Here is an 18,110-nt window from a genome sequence, read left to right as displayed (position 1 = left end):
TACCACAATTTGTGGGCCCAAGAGAAGCCAGTTGGGGTCCCTTGCAATGCCCGTCAACTCCAGGCCCTCCTGCCTTGGGGCCCCCACCCCCACCGCTCCAGAGCTGCTAACGTGGAAGCGGGGAGTCCCCGCCTCCCCCAAACCATCCAAGATTCCATTGCCTCCCCCCCACCCCGCCCCTCTCCACGCCCTCCCCCAGCTGGTTTTGTGCAACGAAGGCAAAGGAAAAAAAAAAAAAAAAGACCAAGGGAACAGAAGGGGAGGGAGCCACGTCGGCGTGGGCCGTGGGCAGCCAGGATGAGCGGTGCGGGTGGGGCGGCAGAGGGAGAGTGCAGGGGCTATAATTAAAGGGAAAATATAGAGTTTCCAGAGAGGCAGGGCTGCAGACAGCAATGGAGGGACGGGCCTTCATCAATTATCCTCACCATGTGGCAACAGCTTGTGGCCCAGGATCTGCCCCCGCCTAGTGCCAGCGACTACAGGGCAGGACAGGGGCTGAGGTGCTGAGATGGCAGTTTCTGCACCCCCCCCCCAGTGTGGGTCAGGGTCAAGGGGCGCCCCTCCCCAACAGAGGACAAGGGTCCTGTCGCTTGGCAGTGATCGCCTGGGGCAGGGCGTCACAGGCTTGGGGTGAGGGTTGGTGCCTCATGCCGACCTCCCTGACTGACTCCAGCCTGCAGTCCCCTGGTCCAGGCTGTCCCACGCCTGTTTTAAAGAAGAGATTAAGCCTCGGATGAGAAGTAGGAGCTTGGGGTTCTTGGGCCTGGGGTTCTGAAGGATGTTCAGGGACCCCTGAGGTTGGCGGGTGGTGTGTGTGTGTGTGTGTGTGTGTGTGTGTGATCACTGCCCCAACATCCAGTTTCAGACTTCTGTCCCCGGAGCTGCGGGGAGAGGCTTTCCAAGCATCCTTTACACTCTTTTACACGTGGCACAGAGCGGAGGCCCAGGGCCTCCTCTGCCACTTTCGACTTGAAACGCTTGGCGGGCACCCAGCCCGAAGATGTGTCTTTAATTTCTACAGCATGACAGCGAGAGGAAGAATGTGCTTGGGGTCTCCTCCCAGCCTGGCTGGGCCTCCTTGGGCTTGAGACTTGGAGGGGGTGGGGGGCGGAGGGACGAGGGAGGGAGTTGGGAGAGGGGAGGAGACGCCACCTCATCTTTAGGAAACTCTGAAGCTCTGGCTTCTTGTGGAATGTTAGGCTTTGTCCGGCATTTGGAGTTGGGGGGGAGCAAAAGCCAAAAATCTCCCCCCACCCTGCCCTGCACACACACCCCAAGCAATGGTAAAGTCATCAGCACTTAGGGAAAAAAATTCCTCAAGAAGAAAAACAGAAAGAGGAAAATGCTGAGCTCTGAGTTCTCTCCTTCTCCAAATTTCCCCAAGTGCCCTCCCTCCATGAGAGAGAGGGCAGGCCTGGGTGCCCCAGCTCCCCCCCCTCCCTCGGGACCCCCCCCCCCCCCCACCCAGGTCCCCAGTCTGGACTCTGTGGTGTGGGGCAAGGACGCAGTGGTGCACCTGGGGGCAGTGGGGAGTGGGGATCAGCCCTTTCCAGCTGCTTTGACTCTCCTTCCCCAGTCTGACCCTCCAGAATGCCCCTCTACCCCACCCTGGCCGCAGCTGGTGATGGAGGGACCCTAGGAGAGGGTTGAAGAGAGAGAAGGGGAGGGGTTCTGAGAGTGTGACTGCAGTGGAGAGCTTGGTCTCCACGGGTCCCCATCACAGAGCTCTGCTCGGTCCCGTCGAGGGTCCCTGGGGACAGAGTCTGGGGCAGACCCCAAGTGTGTGGGATCCTCTCTTCCTCCCTTTCCTCAGCTTCACACCACCCGGGCCCTTGGGGCCTCAGCGAAGTTCTTTGGCTTCCAGGCCGGGCTCTGTTCTCTCTCTCAGCCTCAGTCTCCATCCAAGTCCCTCAGCCTTCCGAGATGTCCCTCCGTCTCCTCCATCCTTTCCAGGCTCAGGGGGAAGGTGGGGAAGGAAGCCTGTCCACGTGGAGTGTTAGGTGCCGCGAGATGTCCGGTCAGCAAGGTGTGGGAAACCCGTGGGTGGCTGGGCCTGGAGCTCAGAGGAAAGCCCTATGTGGGACCCCAGGACGGTGGTGTGGAGGGAGTCATCATGGAGGCAGGAGCGGTGAAGGGCTGGGATGAGCCTGAGGACCCTCATGGCTGCGCTTGATCTTAGCCAAAAGGCCGAGAAGCGATAAGGACCCTCATGGTTGAAGGGGTGGGAAGGGGTGCAGGAGCCCCGCACGGGAGACAGGACAAGAGTGGGAGTAGGAAGGCGCGGAGGACAGGGTTGGTGGGTGCAAGGGAAGATTGTTCTAGAAGGAGGGAGAATTAGATGCTGCAGAGAGAATTTAGTACAAGGGGTGGAATGCTCCCTGGGTTTGGCAACATGGCGGTGATTGATTAGCGCCCTAAGTTTCGGGGGGTGGCGAAGCCACACTGGAAGGAGCTGGGGAGCAAGTGGGAGGCCAGGAAATGGGGTCGGAGAGCTCCCGGCTTGGAGGAGGAGCTTAGCCGAGAGGGGAGGAGAGTGAGTAGATGCCCCATCCTCCCTCCTGTCCTTTCTTTGCCTGCTCGGAGCCACCCCCACTCCTGTCTGTCTGTCTGTCTTCTGCCTCCCTCCTCTTTTTCTTCCAGGAAACTGTGTTTCTTTCCCCACCCTTCCCTCTCCTGAGCTCTTTTTCTGGATCGCCCTTGCTTTTGGCCCTCTCTCCCCTCGGATACCCACATCCAGGCCCAGCCGGCACCCCATTCTCTTCTAGAATGTGCCCTCAGTCCGGGCTCTTGAAGAGAACGCTTTGATTTCTAGCCCTGGCAACTATTCTTGGGGTGAGGGGCCCAGTCCAGGAGGGGGGAAAAGGGAGGGGCAGGGGAGCCAGGGAAGGGGCTGGAGCGTGAGCCACCAGTGACATCAGGACTCCCGAGGCCCACTCCAGCCACCCCTACCAGGTCTCCGCCAGGTCCCAGATGAGCATAGTGTGCTGAATGGGCTCTCGCCTCGCTCCGTGGGGAACTCAAGTGAGGAGTCAATGCCCATCTTTTTTGCTGGAGCGTGAGCTCCCCGGAAAGGGACCTGGCAGGGGCTCCGCCCCATCTCTCGCCCTCACCTGGTCTGGGGGCAGAGAAGGTTCTTGTCAGAGGTTGGGTGAGCCAAGGAACTGAATGACTTTTCTGGCCTGGTTCCTTTCTGTACTGGTGTTAGCCCCATTCTCTTTCCCCACTTCCTTCCTGATTCTTTCTTTTATCCCCCCCACCCCCACCCCCCCATTTCTCCTGGTCACAGATTTTCCTTCCTTTCCTTAGATCTTTTCCTTCCCGTGCTCTTTCTCTCCTCTGCGTCTGGCCGCCCCGTTGTCCCGCCCCTCCACCCACGCTCTCTTCCTCCCTCCCTGCTCTTTCTCTCCCATTCTCTTCCGGTATCTCTGGCACCTCGATCCCATGGTGGGGCTGTCTCCTGATGCTGTGTGCAGGCCTCCACCCCAGGAAAGCTGCCAGCCTGGGGGGGGTGGTGGGGCAGAGGGGGGCAAGGCTCTCATCACAACCAGATGTCTGATCCAAGTGCCTAGGAGGTGGGTGCAAAGGCTCTTTGGAGGCTTAGATTTGAAGAAAAAAAAAAAAAAAGAGCAGGGGGGGTGGGGAGCCTCTGTGAGATGGAGACACCTGTCCAGAGCCCATCATTTACTTCTTTCACCCCATCCCCGCCCCCACAAGGAAGCCTTGGCCACAGGTGTCTGGTGTATTCCCCTTCAGCCACTGGTTCCTCCTGGCAAACCTGGGATTCTGGAGTTTCTGGGGTGGGGGTTGAGTGGGGGGGGGCGCGTGGGGATCCCAGTTTTTTCACTTGTTCCAGCCCTGGGCAAGGCACCCCTTTGGACAGAGCGTGGCTTGGGCACAGAAAGGATCCAGGATTATTCGTTCAACAACATTTACATGTCAGGCACTTTGCACTGGGGTCTGGCCCGTCGGTGCCCGCCCTCATGGAACTTATATCTGGTCGAGACAGACGTGGATGAAATCACACAAATAAATAAACACGTGATGGCAACCATCAAGGTCTTGAAGGAAAGGAGCACAGAGCTCTGAGTGGCAGGCATCCCAGGGAGTCGTGGAACCAGAGAAAAGCATGGCTTCAAGAGGGAGGGTTTACAGGTGGATGTGGGAGCATGGTGGTGAGAAGCAGTCATCCCTATGACTCCTGCCCCTCTGACTGACGGACTGGATGGTGTGATACCCTGGAAAGGAGGAGATTGGGCGAGGGCCCCGTGCACGGAAGGACATCCTGAGTTCAGTGCCCACTGCAAAGACTCCAGTCAATTCTGTTCAGTGGAGGGTTACTGCGGACCTCCTGGGGCCAGCTCCTGTCCTTAGAGAATGGGGAGCCAGGTTGGGGAATAAAAGAAAGCTGGAAATGTCTCTCACCCAGGGCAGCACGGGCTGTGTGATTTTGTGTAAGGTTCTCCATCTCTCCGATCCTCATTTCCCCAGTGTGTGAAACGGTGCAGCGGGAGGCCACCTCGCTGGCCCTATGTCACGCTCAGTAAATGGAAGCCTCCAGAGAGATGCAAAGGTGACGAGAACGCCAACTGGAGATAAGGCAGGTTTCAGAGAGGAGTTGCTTTGGAGCCGAGCCTTGGAGGTGGGTGACAGGGTTTGAATGCAGGGCTGGAATGGGAGGGAGGGCGTCACCAACCTGGGAAACCTCCCCTGACTCCAACAGAGAGAGAGAGAGAGAGAGAGAGAGAGAGAGAGAGAGAGGTGGTGGGGAAAAGGCCTTGGGCAGAGGAAACACGGAATATACAGCTGGAAAATTAGGCTGGGGCCAACTTCTAGAGGCCTGGAGTTCTAGCACAAGAATTTCAAATCTATTTGGGGGCCAGAGAGCCAGTGACTGCTTTTGAGTAGGGTTTGGTCGTAAGCCTTTTGCCAAAGGGCTTGCCCAGAAAACCTATCCCTTGGTAGCTGCAGAATTCAAGTTTGAAGTCTGGAGCCCCTGGGGAAGGGGGGAAAATGCAAGGAAAGTGGGTGGGACTTACAGGTCTCAGACCATCAAGGAAACGCCACTTGGGAGAGCGCAAAGAGGTAGACCAGATGACTCCTCTGAAGTCGGTTTCTACTAGACTCTAGAGCTTCCTGTTCTTGTAAAGTGGGAATATGATACAACAGATGTTCGGGTGGAATGAACTCACTCCACCTCTGAACTCCTTCTGCCCTGCTCTCTCCTCCTTACACGGATGAGAAAACTAAGGCTCAGAGTAGGGAACTGACCTGCTTAAGGTCACACGGCTGAGATTGAGGGGTCAGGGGTGACATCCCTGCTCCACCTCAAGATCCTGAGTGGTGAGGGCCGCTGGGGGGCTGGAGGGGCCAGGGAAGCAACTGGGGATGGGGGGGAGGGCAGTCAAGAGGCACAAGGATCCCACAGGATACTCATCCAGGCCTGGGGGGACAGGGCAAGAGAGCTGCTCCCCAACTCTCAGCTGAGCCGTGTGGCCAGAGGGGGAAGGGAGCCCGGTGGGCAGGGTGGAACTGCCACATGGAAGAGGCTTGATGGGAACCATCTGGCCTGGCTGGAGTGTGGGCTGCAGGGAGGGGAGGAGCAGGAGCCGGGAGACAGGCCATGGTGGGCGGGTGGATGGCGGGTTGGGGCTGGGAGTGGCCGGCCCGGAGGCCCCTACCTTCCAGACTGCTGCAGCCCAGATGCCTTCACAGCCACAGCCTGGCCCATCCAACCCGCTGACCTCATTCCCAGCTCCCCTCCCTCGCAGGCCCCCCTCTGCCTGCCACGTAGACCGATGGCTTTACTGCTTCTTCTGCTGGGGGGGGGGGGGGGGAGAGGAGGAACTGAACAGGGGCACCCTAAGCCCAGAGCTTTGCCAGGTCAGGCAGACCTGGGAGGGAGCAGTTGCATTCCCCGTACCCCCTGGGCCGCTCTGGGCCTCAGTTTCCCCTCTCCAAAGATGAGACCGAGCAAATGGAAGGGGCTGGGGCCCCTGGTGGGGCACGGCAGCGAAGAAAGTTGGGGTGGGTAAGAACTAAGGGGGGGCTCTGTGGAGACCATCAAAGCCACCCCCCTGCCTCCTCAGGGCAGGAGGGTGTGATTTTCAGTCCCAGGAAGGGGTAGGGGCAGACCGGTTTCCTCTTCTCAAGCCATTCTCCAGAAAGGGCGTTCCCTGGAGGTGGGGGACGGGTGTCTCCTGTAGCGCCCAGCCTTCGTTGTTGCTGCTGCCCTGGGAGAGACACATTGTCCCCTCTTCCCTAAGGCACCTCTCCGTGACTGTCCCCGAGCCTCTCTTGGGTTCTGCTTCTCGACCTTCCGCCTTCCCCTCCCCCCCACCCCCTGCTGGGGCCTGGGTCTTCTCAGGCTGCCCCCGCTGAACAGAGGCTGCCCTGCCGCCTGGAGAGGCGTTCCGGGCCCGTGAGTCATCGGGAATGTCTGCTTTGGTTGCAGCTTCCCTCCTCTGGCCGTGGACCCTCTCTCCCCTCCTCCCCCAATCTAAGGGCCGAGGGCGCTCCTCCCTTAGGGCCGAGGCAGGGGGCTCAGGGAGGAGGAGCAGGGAAGCCATATGCCAGACCAGGGTGAGGCCCTGCTGGGAGATTCCATTTCGCCCCTCGCCGCTAGAACGTTCTGTCCTTTTCTCCCATTTCCCAGGTGGGGACACTGAGGAGGGCCAGGTAGGGGAGGGCCGGGACTTTGGAGGGCTCCTCCCCGCCCCCCTCCGTCTTAGGGCTCAGCTTTGCCAGGCTGGGGATGTGCCCAGACGGCTTGCCGAAGGGTCCTCCCCACATTCGAGGCCGGGTCTGGCAGGAAAGCTGGAGAGAGGCTGCAGCTACTGTCACGGACTCCAAGGATGACACATCCCAGCTGGGGTGGGGAGTCCACGTCTGCAGGAACGTGGGAGGCTGGATGCCTGGCCCCTTCCCACGGGGGCCCTGCACCCTGCAAGGCTGCTTCCCCCACCTCCTCTGGGGCATCCCTGAGGGTGGTCTCCTCCTCCAGCCTGAGGAAGTAGCTGGGGGCTGGAGGCGAGACCGAGGGCAAGGGCAGGAGTTAGGAAGAGTTCCCAATCCTCTCCCCACCCCCCGAAACGAAACGTGTGTTCTCAGCCCCCTTCCTCCTCATCTTCCCACCCCCAGCCCCGGATTAGTGGTCTAGAGACCAAAGGTCTGGTACCCGACTTGCCCAGCGACTGGGCGTTTCATTCCTCAGCCTGTTCGTCCCTCTGCACAACAGGAGTCTGGTCAGAAAATGTCCCTGCTGGTGGCGTGGGTCTACGATTCTGCCCCTTCCCGGTCAGACGGACAGACAGCGGGGCACAGACACAGGTACTGCGTCACACACATCCGCTCACGCACTCAGGCAAACACCCTTCACAAGCGCATGAGCCTCTGCCTGCTCCGGTCACAGCGCCCCCCCCCCCCCCATTTTCCATCTCCCTCTCTCTGACAGCCCCTCATTTCTCCTCCCATCCCTATCACCCCCACCCCCTCCCCTTTACGTGTTCCCACTCCTGAGGTCACGGGCAGGGCAAGGGCAGAAAGGAACAGTGGGAAGGGAGACCTGACCCTCAGAGGGTGAGACCTCCGTCCCTGCCAAGGGCGATTCCCACCGCCCCCTCAGGTCACTTGCCTCTTTGGGAGGTTCTGGGTGGGAAGGGGGCCTGGGAGAGGGAGGAATAGAGCACAGAGGAGCCTGCTCTGTCCCACCCAGCCGGGGACCTGCAGAAGCGTGTCTCCCAGCTTCTCTTTCCAGAAACTCACTCACATTCACTTTCAGAACTATCTGTCCCACCGACATCCTGGGCCTCCTGTAAGTGTGATTATTTTAGCAGCTTGTGCTGGCTGCTTTGCCTCAGGCTGCACCCTTCTAGGAACTTCTGCCTACGAGAAACTGGTCAGAACTCAGAAAGGGCTGTTCCAGCGGATGAGCTATCTGTTTGGCCAGGAGAGACATGGGAACTGGGCAGCGGAACGCACCCCCACAGACCCAGTCCCGCTCAGGAATAACCACAAACATCTGTACCAGGCTCTGCCCTGAGCACTTTGCGCGCTTGAACTGTGTACTCCTCACAGAGCCCCCTGAGGGGGGCGCTGTTGCTGTCTCCAATTTCAGACGAGGAAAGAGAAGCGCAGGGAGGTTAAGTCAGTTGCCTGGGGTCACAAAGCTAGGAAGTGGCTGAGCTGGGATTCAAACCCAGGCAGCCTGGCTCCGCGGGCTTAAGCGCCACTGGACGGGTCCAAGAGACCCAGGATGGATGCCAAGGGATCTCCTCCTCCGTTTCCTGAAGATCTGGCCCCTTGCGCAAACGGCACACTCCATTTGCGTGCACGCATGGGAAGGCTCACAGTGTCAGGCGGCCGGAAGCGAACCGCAGCACCGTGGCGGCCGGAGAGCTCTTGAGAAGGGCCGTCGGCCGACGGCACCTCACGCATCATCTCATCTCATCTCATCCTCACGACAGCTCTGGGAGGTCAGTCTTGGCACGTCTCTGGTACAGATGGAGAACCTGAGACCCGGGGGGATCAAGGCGGGGCCCCAGGATGCTCTTCCTAGAGCTGAGGCAGGCCCCAGGTGCCCCGACAGCTGGATCAGGCTTCGTTCCATGGTCTCATGCCTCCCCTATTTGCAAATCCGTGCAAACGGCTAGACACGCATAGCCGCGTCCAACAGACCACGTCCAACGCGGGAAGGAATACGGCCCTCAATCGGGCTTCAAGTGGCACTTGGCTCCTCCTCCCTGACCCCCCCCCCCCCCCCCCCCCCCAGGAAGATCTTACACCCATTCTGTAGAGGAAGAGAAGCCCCTTGCTAGGGACCCTCGCCCCTCCCCACCCCCCCCACCCCCCCCAGCCAAGAGGTGGTGAATCTGTGACTAGATCCCATGCCCCAACCCACGGGCACCCTTGCCCACACCACTTCCACACTGAACACATATGCATGTGACACAGGCAGGAAAACCATACCCGTGAGTGTTTGGTGTTTTCTGTGTGCCAGGCACTGTCCTAAGGGCCACAGTAGCTCACCGGCCACAACGATCCTACAAGGCCGGGTTTTGTTAACATCCTTATCCTTGCTTTGCAGAGGAGGACACCGAGGCTCAGAGAGGTCCAGGAACATGCTCGAGGTCACACAGCCAGGAAGTTGTGAAGCTGAGATTTGAACCCAGGCTCTCACCACCGTGCCATCACCCGTTCTTTAATATTGACCGGGCAGTACTCGTTCGGCCAGTCAGGAGCCACCGCTGACCGCCCCGTCGTGCCCAGCACTGGGCCAGGCCCTGAGCACACCCAGAGGAGCAAGGCACAGGTCCTCGCTGCCTCCTCCACCTGCCCCTGCCCCTGCCCCGCACCGCACAGTGGACGGGGGCTGTGCCCGCACTCACTCGCTTCCCTTCCCAGGGAGCCTCCTCCCCAGCCAGCTAGGACACGTGGATTTTGGCTCTAGCTTGCATTTCATACCTAGTGAGGGAAAACACTGGGGCAGTGCCAGAGGCTGAGAGAGCCTGGAGGCAGGCGGATGCAAATGGGGTAGGCCAGCGGGGGGCCATGGCTGGGTCGGCTGGAGGCCGAGGCCTGGGCGGGGGGGGGGGGGGGGGGGGGGGGGGGGGGGGGGGGGGGGGGGGGGGGGCGGACAGGGACAGGGACAGGGGCGCGGGCTCTCTGCCTCTGCCCCTATGTTGGTCTTAGGCTCACATCCATTCTGTGTCTCTCCATCTCAGATCTTCTGCTGGCATCTCTGGCTGAGTCTCTCCCTATCTGTCTCCTCCGTGTGTATCCATCCATCGCCTGTCCCTCGCTGTCCCTTCACTGCTTCTCAGCTGCTCTCAGTCCTTGTGAGGACAAGGGATCAGAGGCTTGATGGCCCCCATTGTCAGAGCGAACATCTGTATCTGAGCAGGACCCCTTCCAGGGGGCCTATCAGCTCTGTCCCAGGACCCTTCCTACTGGTTTCTTTGTACAAGAGCCACAGTCCTCTTCTCTTCGAGCCTTCCTCCCAGGCTCTCCCTGTCCCTGAATACCAATATCCGCAAGTTAGCTTAGATATCGCTGCATGTGTGGGATGTATCCTGCCTCCTCCTTCAGACTGTGTCCCTCCCATCGGACAGGAGGCTCCCAGAGGCAGGAACTATGGTCTCCTCATTGAGACTGAGATTCCCTGAGAGCAGGGGACTGTGTTGTCCCCACCACATTGGGGTCCCTTGAGATAATAACCCTGGGTTTTTCCATCAGACTGGGGGCATGGCCTGTGTCTCCTCCTTTGTCTGACTTCTCCTAAGCAAGGATGAAGAGACCGAGGCACAAACCAGCCTCTCGATCTCCCTTCAAAGCCTGTTCGAACTTTAATGTTTCAATAGTTCCATCCACCCCAGTGAGCCCAACTTCAGTTCCCTCCTTTCCAGATGGGTCCTTACTTTCCTGGAGATAAGGAAAGACAGGAATATAAACATCCAACATTCCACAGAGAAATCTGTGGGCAGGAAACTTACCCAATCCTGACATCCCAATCCCACCTAAGATCCAAGCTTGGCCTCCTCCTGGAAGCCTTCCTAGATCAGCAAAGCCCATCTGTCTTTTCATTTCTGGAAATATTTGGAACTCATCTGTCCGATGGGCTCCTAATGCGATTTTTTCCAGAAGAATGTGTTTATTCTGGAACAATTTTAGATTTACAGAAAAGTTGCAAAGGAAATACAGAAAAGTCCCATTTATCCCTCACGCAGTTCTCCCCAGCATTCACAGACTACATCACCACGGTGCATTTGCCAAAATGAAGAAGTCAATATTGGTATGTTACTATTAATTAATCTCCAGAGTTTACTTGGGTTTCACTAGTTTTTCTGCCCGTGTCCCTTTTCTGTTCCAGGATCCCATCAGGGACGTCACATTGTATCTGGTTGTCATGTCTCCTTGGTCCTCTCTGGTTTATGATGGTTTCCCAGTATTTCCTTATGTTTCGTCGCCTTGATATCTTGAGGAGTCCTGGTTAGGTATTCTGCAAAATTTCCTCGTGTTATTTCCCAGCAGCAAAAGACTTTCCACAAACAAAACTTTGTGCAGAGAGCCCTAGTGTATCAGCAGATGACAATGGAGCTGTCCTGGTCACAGCAGTGATGGGCAAGGGGCATGGGATGAACCTGAACCTGAATCTCCATGTGGCCCCTGAGAAGTCTGAGAGACCCTCCAGGTGCCTTGGAACCCAGTTTGAAAACTGTTTTTTTTTTTTTTAAATTTATTTATTTATTTTGAGAGAGAGAGAGAGAGAGAGCACAAGCAGGGGAGGGGCAGAGAGAGAAGGAGAGAGAAAATCCCAAGCAGGCTCTACACTATCAGCACAGAGCCCCATGTGGGGCTTGAACTCACAAACCTGTGACATCATGACCTGAGCTGAAACCAAGAGTCGGGCGTTTAATGGACTGAGCCACCCAGGTGCCCCTGAAAACTGTTGATTGAGCCCAAGCTCTGCTCGGTCCATGCTTTTTTTCTGTAAGACCCAGGACAGGTAATTATAGGTTCAGGCTCCCATACTTCTGGTGACAGGGCTGTCGCTATTTTTCAAAGAAGCTCTGATGGCCGGAGGGGTCTTTGAAATCTGCCTTTCCCCAACCTGTGCCGTAGGCACTCCTGGGATGTGCGTCCAGGCACCCACCGCAGGACTGAGACACCCATTTCCCAAGCGGATGGCAATGTGGGAGCCGCTGACTCCCCAGCCCTCTCCCAGAATCGCTGTCCGCCACAGGGATTGCCTTTGCCACAGATCATGCTTCCTCCTCGGAGGCAGTCATCCTATGACTGGTTGACGTGCGGGTACAAACGCCCAAACCCTTGTCTCCAGGGGGGACAACTCCAAAGGACCATCTCAGCTCCAGAACTCTTCGTGGGATGGGTGGAGACATCCGTGATGAATGTATTGCAGTTAAAGATCTCTCTCTCTCTGTCGAGCCCTGATTGATTCACTCCCCAACAAATTCCTGCACCCAAATCTCCATTTCAGAGTCCATTTCCCAGGGGCTTGTCCTAAGACAGTTGGTGGCCAGGAGTGGTCAAGGAAGCCGACTTTATTATTATTTTTTTTTAAGTAATCTCCAAACCCAGTGTGGGGCTCGAACTCGCAGCCCGAGATCAAGAGTCACAGGCTCTACAGGCACCTCAGGAAAACAGACTCTATCACAGGATTTGGGACCTGGATCACCTGCGGGCCGACTTCACGCCGAGTGCAGTGGAAAATGCTCGAATTGCCAGAGCGGACAGGAAAGGATCAAAAGGCGCAGAGAAGTGGGCTTGCTGATGTGTCACGCAAAACCAGAAAGTCACCAGACAGCTGCCGTTGGACGACGGCAATGGACGCACCAAGTGCTAGTCTCATTGCCGCCTCTGGACCAGGTGGGATGGCTTTACTAAACGGATTGAACACACTGCGGGTGTATGGTACACGGCCATTGGTCCCACAAGTGCATTCTTTTTTCCTCCCTATCAAGAGGAGCGGAAACAATTTGCATTCACTTGGGCTGGATTGCAGCACGCCTTTGAGGTCTTGTCTCCGGGTATATTTCACTCCCACTCTCTGTCATAACATAGCCTGAGGGGACCTGGATCGTCTGGACTGCCTACAGAGTTATCAGTTTGATCGGCTATTTTGGATGACCTACACTTAACATCATGTGTACAAAAAATTTCTTTAACGTTTATTTATTATTGAGAGGCAGAGGGACACAGCGTGAGCAGGGGAGGGGGAGAGAGAGAGGGGGAGACACAGCATCCGAAGCAGGCTCCGGGCTGTCAGCGCAGAGCCTGACGCAGGGATCGAACTCACAAACTGTGAGATCATGACCTGCACCAAAGTCAGACGCTTAACCGACTGAGCCACCCAGGCGCCCCTGCAAGTAAGTACATTTAGTAGGGCTTTGCTAGCGCTGGAGAAAACACAGTCTACACTTGGGAAGATGGCTCTGACCCATTTACAGGTAGCGTGAGAGGCTGCCAGATTTGAGTGAGACCCAGAGCAGGAAAGAGCCCTGTAACAGTTCCAGGTGTGGCCACTTGGACGTAAGACCCGCAGACCCTATGGTATCGTCATACCATATCTGTGGCGTCAGAAAGGATTTTGACACCCCAACAGGAGAACCACGATGCAGACCCCTGGGGTTCTGGAGAAAGACCTTCTGCATTGGAGAATTAGGCACTGTTGGAAAAACAGCTTCTGGTGTGCCCTATAGAAGGGCCCTGGCAGAGGCCGAGTATCTAAAGCCGGGACATCAGGTGACCACGTGGCTGGAGTTGCCCACGACGAGCTGGGTTCTGACAGGCCCTTCATGTTTCCACGAGTCTCCTTCAAACTGAGCTGCCCAGGTTTCTGGTCATTACATTGTCCTAGATCTCTCTTGGGTGGCCGCTTATGTGTCTATCAGCGTTCCTCCCACGTAACGTGTCGCCCGGCCAAAAACACTCACTTCCAGCCAGAGGTGGCCAGACAGCAGTGTAACAGGAACCCCCCCCCCCCCCCCCCCCCCCCCCCCCCCCCCCCCCCCCCCCCCCCGTCCCCTATGTCATGACTCAGACGGTAGGTAGGCTTGCTGGCTACAGAAATTTTCCTAAAGTGTGGTCCATGGACCCCTGGGGCTCCCTCAAGCTCAGGTGTTGGAGATTTTCAAGGAAAAAAGGAGGGACTTCTTTGACTCCTAACATTCAAATGCAAAACTCGGGGCCCCTGGGTGGCTCAGTCGGTTAAGCGGCCGACTTCGGCTCAGGTCATGATCTCGCGGTCCATGAGTTCGAGCCCCGCGTCAGGCTCTGTGCTGCCAGCTCAGAGCCTGGAGCCTGTTTCGGATTCTGTGTCTCCCTCTCTCTCTGATCCTCCCCCGTTCACGCTCTGTCTCTCTCTGTCTCAAAAATAAATAAACGTTAAAAAAAAACAAAACACGCAAAACTCATTAAGATTTTCACCGCGATCCCATTATGCCCTTCGTTAACTGTCACATTATTCCACACCGCGCACGCACTACGGGTTTGGATTTGGTCGATCCATCTCGGCAGTTTGTGTCAGGCGATATATTTTCATGTCATTTATGGGTTTTGGTTATTCGTTTTGTGATGTGTAATATCCTTAACTCAAGTAAGTCAATGGTTCAAAAGTGGCTCATTAAAGCTTGAGAAGGAGCGATGGAAATAGTAATCCAAATACTACAGCAGAGAACCGGGTTGTAAGAGTAGATCGAGAACAAAAATCTGGCTTTAAAAAATGTAAATGTCCAAGAACTGGGACACGTGTGACGATTTCACACAGGCAGCTGAGAAAGAAAAGTGTAAATAGCGAGCACGATATCGAATATCCAACCCTGGGCTTCACTAGACTTGCTAACTGGCCCATCTTAATCCCCAGAGCGTTGTGTGTTATGAAACTTTGTCAAATAGTGGCATAAAGCCATCAAGCCTTTAACATCATTTTCAAACAAAGTACAGTGACCTTTCTGGTAAACCATTAGAGCCCCCCCTTTTTTTTTCTTTTTGAGAACAAGAGTAAAATAAGCTTTCCAGGACAAAATGGACGGATTTTCCCCCCACCAAAGTCAAGAAGAAAAACAAAACTACACAGGCAGCATTTAAAATTGCACGCCTCTTAGTCAAATGCAGATCCCCGTAATACTCTCTGAGAAGCTTGTAAAAGAACTGTTTATTCATGACACACATTTTTCTCTGAGAGAATGCAGAAGTGGCTTTTGGCAAACTTCCTTGATGGAAAGACAGCGTTGGACGTCACATCGTACCAGAGGCGTGCATTATGAGAAAATAATTGGGTTTTGATGAGCCCGGCCGTCTTGCACTCCTCCTTAGAAGTTGGACCCTTGTGCTGCTCTTAAGGTTAAGTTTGGACTGTCACAGGGAACCTGTCGCCATCTGAGCAAGCTGTTTAAGATCTTAGAACCGGGAACCGGTCTTGGGCGTCTGCGTCTGACTCAGCTCAGGTCATGATCCCAGAGTGGGATCGATCCCTACAGCAGGAGCCTGCTTAAGATTCTCTCTCTCTCTCTCTCTCTCTCTCTCTCTCCATCCCTCTTCCCTGTTCAATCTCTTTCTCTCTCAAGTTAAAAAAAAAAAAAGGACCTTAGAACGGTCTCAAGCGGCATGATCAGTGATTTAAAGAGATGGTTTTATCTGTCTCTCTTTTCATCTGGGCCTGTGTGTGTGAAATTGTTATACATTTATTTTATTTTATTTATTTTATTTTTTTTTTAACATTTATTTATTTTTGAGACAGAGAGAGACAGAGCATGAACAGGGGAGGCGCAGAGAGAGAGGGAGACACAGAATCAGAAGCAGGCTCCAGGCTCCGAGCCATCAGCCCAGAGCCGATGCGGGCTCGAACTCACGGACCGTGAGATCGTGACCTGAGCTGAAGTCGGACGCCCAACCGACTGAGCCACCCAGGCGCGCCCGTTATACATTTTTAAAAAAATGTTTCTTTCTTTATTTAGACAGAGAAAGCACAAGCAGGGGAGGGGTAGAGGGAAAGGGAGAGAGAATCCCAAGCAGGCTCCACCCTGTCAGCACAGAGCCCAGCCCAGGGCTCAGTCTCACCAACTGTGAGATCACGACCTGAGCTGAAATCAAGAGTTGGTCCCTTGGGGCGATTGGGTGGCCCAGTTGGTGAAGCGTCTGACTCTGGGTTTCAGCTCAGGTCGTGATCTCATGGCTTTCATGGTTTCGTGAGTTCGAGCCCCACTTTGGGCTCTGAGCTGACCGTGCAGACCCTGCTTGGGATTCTCTCCCTCCCTCTCTCCCTGCCCTTCCCCTGCTCATGCTGTCTCTGTCTCTCTCAAAATAATTAAATAAACTTAAAAAAAAAAAAAAAAGAGAGTCGGTTGCTTAACCGACTGAGCCACCCAGGTACCCCTGTGAAATCGCTTTAAATCAATGATGCACAGGCGTGCTTGGCTGGCTCAGTCAGAAGAGTGGGAGGATCCTGATCTTGTGGCTGAAAGCCAATTCCCATCTGCTTCCTGATCTTTCTCTCACATTTGGGCAATGTCAGCTATTGCCCCCCCCCCCCCCCCCCAATATTCCTTGTCCCCATTCTCTGTCAATTTTTTTAGCAGGCTACATGACCACTCAGAACAAAAACTACACTTCCCATCCTCCTTTTCAGCTAGATGCAGTCATGCGACAGTGTTCTGGCCAATGGGACGTGAGCTGAAGGGGGACTTTCAGGTCTTTAGAGGGAGTGGGCGTGCCTTCCCACTCCATTTTCCTTCAACTCCTGCTTGGAGCCACCTTGGAGCATGCCAGTGAGGGCAAGACCAAGGGTAGCGGAACAAGAACATAGAAGGAGCCTGTATCTCTGGACAAACCAATGGGGAAGAATCACCTCTCCACCCCTAGCCCTTGAAGTAGGCTAGCTTTGGAGAAAAAAGGTCCCCATAAGTTGTGAAAAAGAAAGATGACTTAAAATCATTTTTTGTCATTGATAGTGCCACGTAAGACCACTTCTAGGCTCTGAAGTGTCTTAGCTCAATTTCTTCAAACCAAACTGCCTTGTGACTGCTCCATCGTGGAGTCTGGTTCTCAACACTTGGCGATTTTTTGTTTCTGAGCACGGGAACGGAATCAATGACATGTTATTAAGATTAATGTAAAACCACATCCAAATATTACATCAGAACCTAAAGAATTCAACCAAAGAGAGGATTAAATACCTCGTTTGCCACACGCACTCTCTCCCAAGGGGCAATAGTCAGTCTTCTAACTTTCGGAAGCTTTGTACCTGTTGACCTAGTGTCCAGAAGAGTAGAAAATAGCCTGCAGGGAGAGACAGCTCTGTGATTTCTGGATTCTTGTTTGGTCTGAAGCCACAACGTCTGACAGCCACCAAACGTTTGCTGCCATTTCTAATGACCTGTCATTGTGGTTTGGGATTTTTCTAACTTAGCACAGATAAGGAGTAAGAAAAGAAGCTGACAGGATGCGAAAACCCTCGTGGCGTCTTATGGTCACGGGGCGAAGATACCACGGGTGCAAATTTTCAGAAGGTACCCCCTCTCTCCTGATACAAAACAATTACCTTTGGTACGACTTCCCCAAGTTGCACTTTTTTCATGTTAGAAACACAAGGTTCTCTTAAGATTTGCTTAAACTCGGTGGTCGGTGTGTGCGCTCCACGCCCGTTAAGGGATTGCTGATGTCAGAGTGTGAGAAACATTCTTCCCTGACTGCCAGCACATTCCACCGCAGATAAAGAAATGCCTACAGTGAATCCGGGGAGGCCCCAAGGACCTAGCGGCCTGCTTGTCGGTGCAGGCCCACGTGCGGCTGGACCGACCCTCTCACAGCCCCTCCCGGTGGGTCACCAGCTCGGGCTCACCCAACATCCTATCTACTCCACTCTGAGTCCAGTGTGGACGCCCCAGGGAGCTGCCCCTGCACATCCACCCCGCTTGGGGGGGGGGGAGGACCAGGACAATAACCCAAGACTTTTGATGCTCCCCAAAAGGCTCTTTCCTGCAAAACAACCCAAACTATAGAGGAACGATGGCTACGGTTTACTTAGGACGTAATACCAGCCCCCTTGCTTGGGTTGCCTTTAGGATAAACCGATCATTGTCCCCGCTTTACAGATGAAGAAACTGAGGCTCGGAGAGGTTGAGAAACGTGCCCTCGGTTGCCTTGCTGGGGAACGGCAGCATCAGTCTTGAACTGGGCAGGCTTTTAACACCCCTCCGCTCAGAGTGCCGTCTCTTGGGATCCAGGTTCTTCTCCCCCTAAAATCTTGATCCCGGGGCTCGGATCTGCACCGCCCGTGGCCCTCTGCGAATCCCCCCAACAGCTTCCTATTCCTCCCCCTGCCCCGGCCTTGCTCCTGTCCAGCCCCTTCTCCAAAAGGCCTGGGTGGCCTTCTGGGCGCGTGCCTGCTCATTCCTCCGCGCTCTGCCCCTTCCCCCCCCCCCCCCCCACCAGGGCACTGGTCTCCCAGCCTGGGCAGGACCCTAGCCCTGCCTCCCACGGGTCTGGCCTCCCAGCTCCAGCGCCTCCAGCTCCAGACTCGGAACGTGTGGGGGTCCCTGGGCGGTTGCCCGCCGGCCTGGATACCACCCCCTTCTCCGTCCAGCCCGGTTGGATCC

The sequence above is a fragment of the Panthera leo genome, chromosome E1 (genome assembly GCF_018350215.1).
Source record: "Panthera leo isolate Ple1 chromosome E1, P.leo_Ple1_pat1.1, whole genome shotgun sequence".
NCBI classification, from domain to species: domain Eukaryota; kingdom Metazoa; phylum Chordata; class Mammalia; order Carnivora; family Felidae; genus Panthera; species Panthera leo.
Note: the sequence above shows the minus strand (reverse complement) of the source record.